Below are 4,724 nucleotides of genomic sequence, written 5' to 3'. Positions count from 1 at the left end.
AAAAAGTGCCTTTCACTGGTGTTTAGATCACAAAATGATCAGAAAACAGTGATGAATACATGCAGTTATTCTGTAGAGATCATTTCTTCATCAGTTTTAGAGAAAAGGTAATAATGGTGATAGGAGGTTTTGTCCACATGGCCCCGCCCTCAGTGCAGACGTAACGTGTTGGTGTAAAAAGTGAAACTCTTCTGGAACAGTACCAGAGGTTTGTTTAAAGATGATTAGAGTAATTATTAACCAGCATTAATCCAAACAGTGCAGTTCAGTGTTACATTAAAATAATAAACCATGCAGTAATACATTTATAAATAAAAATACTCACTCAGCTCTTCTGGAGGCTTTGACCACTGGCAGCAGCTTCAGAAGACCTTCCTCTGATGGGTCATATTTTCCACAAATTAAACACATCCAGCTCCTGATCTGAGTTCAGTAACACAAACACCAGAGCTGACCACTGAGCAGGAGAGAGTCTGGTTCCACTGAGATGACTGTGATCTCCTCTGTTCAGGTAAGTCTGTACTTCCTGCACTAGAGAATGATCATTCAGTTCATTCAGACAGTGGAACAGATTGATGGATTTCTCTGGAGATGGATTCTCCCTGATCTTCTTCTTGATGTACTTGACTGTTTCCTGTTTGCTGTGAGAGCTGCTTCCTGTCTGGGGCATTAAACCTCGTAAGAGAGTCTGATTGGACTCCAGTGAGAGACCCAGAAGGAAGCGGAGGAACAGGTCCAGGTGTCCATTCTCACTCTGTAAGGCCTTGTCCACTGCAGTCCTGAGGAGATCAGACATGTCTGACTTTCTGAAGAAATTAGAACGTCCAGTGCTTTGTTCCACTAACACATTTGTCTTTCTAAAAATAAAGCAGAAAAATGCATATAAAGCAGCCAGAAACTCCTGAACACTCAGATGTACAAAGCTGAACACCTTCCCCAGGTGAAGCCCAAACTCCTCTCTGAAGATTTGGGTACACACTCCTGAGTACACTGACACTTCTCTCACATCAATGCCACACTCTCTCAGGTCTTCCTCATAGAAGATCAGGTTTCCTTTCTCCAGCTGTTGGAAAGCCAGTTTTCCCAGTGCCAGGATACTCTCTCTGGTCTGCTGAGGATCAGGGTCACATTTCTGATGGTACTTTTGCTCCTTGTGTTTGATCTGAAAGATCAGGAAGTGTGTGAACATTTGAGTCAGAGTCTTGGGATCTCTCCACGCTCTGCTTCACCCAACATTCTCTCTAGAACAGTGGCTGAGATCCAGCAGAAGACTGGGATGTGGCACATGATGTAGAGGCTTCTTGAAGACTTCATGTGTGAGATGATTTTATCGGCCAGGCTCTGATCACTGATCCTCTTCCTGAAGTACTCCTCTTTCTGAGGATCACTGAACCCTCGTACCTCTGTTACCTGGTCTACACACTCAGGAGGGATCTGATTGGCTGCTCCTGGTCGAGAGGTTATCCAGAGAAGAGCAGAGGGAAGCAGATTCCCCTTGATGAGGTTCGTCAGCAGCACATCCACTGAGGCTGACTCTGTCACATCACACAATCTCTCATTCTTCTGGAAATTTAGAGGAAGTCGACACTCATCCAGACCATCAAAGATCAACACCACTTTGTAGGAGTCACAGTCTATTACTTCTAGTTTTCTTATTTCAGGGAAAAAGTGATGAAGAAGATCCATCAGACTGAGATGTTTCTGCTTCATCAGATTCAGCTCTCTAAAGGGAAGTGGAAACATGAAGGTGACGTCCTGATTCTCTTTTCGTTCAGCCCAGTCCAGAATGAACTTCTGCACAGAGACTGTTTTTCCAATTCCAGCAACTCCTTTAGTCAGCACTCCTCTGATGGACTTGTCTTTAAAGAGATCATTACATTTGATGGGTGTCTCCTGTGTTGCTGGTCTCCTGGACGCTGTCTCAATCTGTCTCACCTCATGTTCATTATTGACGTCTCCACTCCAACCCTCTGTGATGTAGAGATCTGTGTAGATCTCATTCAGAAGTGCTGAGCTTCCATGCTGTGAGATTCCTTCATTAATTCTTTTAAACTTCTCTCTCAGGCTGGATTTCAGCTTTGTCTGATACACAGGGGCCACAGACTCTAATAAACAAAGTAATAAGATGTTTTAATGTAAAATCACTGAACACAGGATTAAATGTAAAATTCTAATGCTGCTGTTCATTCCTGATTCATGTAGTAAATATTCCTGAAGGAACAGGACCATTGTACAGAGTCACCACAAGCTGGACCACGAACAGAACAGAAAAGCAGCAGATGTACATGATACTAAACTCAAACTTCAAACTAAAAGTGTTCCTATCTAAAACTATTTCCTCTCTCTAAAGTGAACCTGACGGAATAAAGCCATGACTCAGAGCTCTTACTGTTGTGCAGTGTGTTAGCGAGATCTGTGTGGTTCATGTTCTTCAGGACGTGCAGTGTGATCTTCAGCGCTCCGTCTCTGACACTGTGCAGATCCTGCTCATCCTGCACCTCCCTCTCAGTGCATGCTGGGTAATCTGGACTCAGGAGCTTCCTAAACCTCTTCAGTTCATTCTTTATCAGAGTGATGACTTTGTGTTCCAGCTCCTGGTTAGAAACACACAGGAACACATCTAAATATTATAATGTTACACACTGAGAGATGCTTTATTTCATGAAAAGAAGAAAAGTCTCTTTCTATTCCCGCAGTTACAGCTGAAATTCTGCCTGATTACCCATAATGCTGCTGCACATCAATAAATCTGTAAATTGTCATGATCTTAAATAAAAAACCTGCAACCTGCTCATACACAAGTTACACACATTAAAAAGACACACACCTTGAATATGGAGTCCAACTGATTTCTGCTGAGGTTTGATTTCTTCTGTTGTGGTCTGTGAAGAAATAAAACACATGATGTAATATAGACTATATGTATTCATAGCTGCACAACACACACTAATACATACAGAGACAGATATTTAACACTATCCTCTTAACACAATACACTGATTTCAGGATTTCTCACTGACACTAACATGTTTATGAATAAAATAGTCATCTAGTCATTAATGTCCAGGTGTAAATGTTGTTGTGTAGCACCACAGACCCTCCAGCTCAGGGACTGCAGGCTGAACTGAACTCTTAAAGCAGTTTTCCTCACTGCCAGTCCGAGAGCTGCAGCACTGCACAGTTTAGTGTTTTACTGCTTCAACACCTGATAAAGATCATGAAGGGCTTCAGAATGAGACCAGTGAGTTTGATCAGGTGGAACACTGCTGTAAAACACCTCACTGTACTGACCTCACATCAGGAGAACTGGCTCCGTCTCTGAAGGTAACTGGATGTCCCATTGACTGGTCACTCTTCATGGACACACAGCTGGGTTCTGGTGAGTCTGATCTCTTTCCCTCCATCATTCTAGAATTAAACAGAAATATCAGCAATAATTAATACTCTGCTGTCTCAGCACTGTTACACAATGTGTTCATCATTAAACACCAATAATTCCATCTTTTTAATTCAACTCCAGTCTGCACACTTATTCAAACAGGAGACACGCCCCATACCTCAGGAATTACACTGATGTCAGGAGTCCCAATCACAGATAACTGACTCAGCTGGGTCTTAAAGCCTGTAGAGTTCACTGACTCAAAGCTACGCTGCTCTTCTCCTCCACATTACACAGTCCTTTTTACTCTCCTCTCAGTGAATGATTTCTCTAAACTGTTCTTAGATCAGATCAGTGATATATTCACTGCTATTAAACACCTTAAACCAAAGTCTAGTTCCTCTGTTAACTAGTGAGTGTTTAGAGATACAGATCTGTTCCATGAGACGGTGTGTGTTTATTGCTGGTGAATGGAAAAGTAACTCACCTCTCGTCTCTCTTTAAGTCCTGTTTTCCAGACACACTCATGTTGGAGGTTATGTCTCCTTCTCCAGATTACAGCAGGACACACGTTTACTTCACTCCAACATCGGTGTGTTAAATCAAACCCTGTATCAGCACAGAGTTCACTTACAGGAAATAGTCTCTGTATCAAGTCATAAAATAACCTTGTGTACATTCAAACTTCAGTACAAACCCACAAAACTCTTCTGCATCTAGTGCACATTCAGTGTGTTTATATATTATAGCTTTAGATGTAGATACTCACTGTGTTTTTACTCCTGAAATGGTGTATTTTCCCCTCCACACAAAATGGAGACTGACTTTCACTTTCACTTCCTAACCGTTTATTCTGCAGAGGGGGAGGGGCAGTGAGGTAGGGTAATAAACACACACACACAGAGATATGGTTTGTTATCAGACAGCTTTATGATTCATCGAGCAAAGGCCTGTAAATACTGAAAGTATAAGCCTGAAAACGCTGCAAATACGGAGAACAGAATTAAAAGTCTGGTAAAATCTACATCACACACATTATCATTTCATTACCTTCATTTATTATCTCGTGACTTCATTCAGCTGTGCACGAACAACTGTCAGAGCTCTATACAAATATATAAACTAAAATAAAATAACAGGAGCTAGAAACACTCAGCAGATCATTAGATAAAGAAGCAGAACTCATACACTGAGTAAGTTTACTTAAATATCTGCAGAAATGTATTTTTTCTGGTTTTCCCTTAATGAGAGTGAGTATCCTGATATTAGTGAGGATTGGTGTGTAAGTAGTTTTTGTGTGAATAATGAATGTTACTCAGAATAAAAGTGATGATGGAGAGTAAGT

At 41.4% G+C, this 4,724-nt stretch overlaps 1 pseudogene; it reads right to left on the bottom strand.

Moving 5' to 3' along the window:
* LOC128632675 (NACHT, LRR and PYD domains-containing protein 12-like) overlaps positions 1 to 4,286 on the bottom strand; it is a 12,789-nt pseudogene extending 8,503 nt beyond the window's left edge.
* Positions 4,287 to 4,724: the final 438 nt, after the last annotated feature.

This window comes from Ictalurus punctatus, unplaced genomic scaffold (genome assembly GCF_001660625.3).
Source record: "Ictalurus punctatus breed USDA103 unplaced genomic scaffold, Coco_2.0 tig00163716, whole genome shotgun sequence".
Taxonomy (NCBI): domain Eukaryota; kingdom Metazoa; phylum Chordata; class Actinopteri; order Siluriformes; family Ictaluridae; genus Ictalurus; species Ictalurus punctatus.
This window is presented reverse-complemented; position numbering and strand designations above follow the sequence as displayed.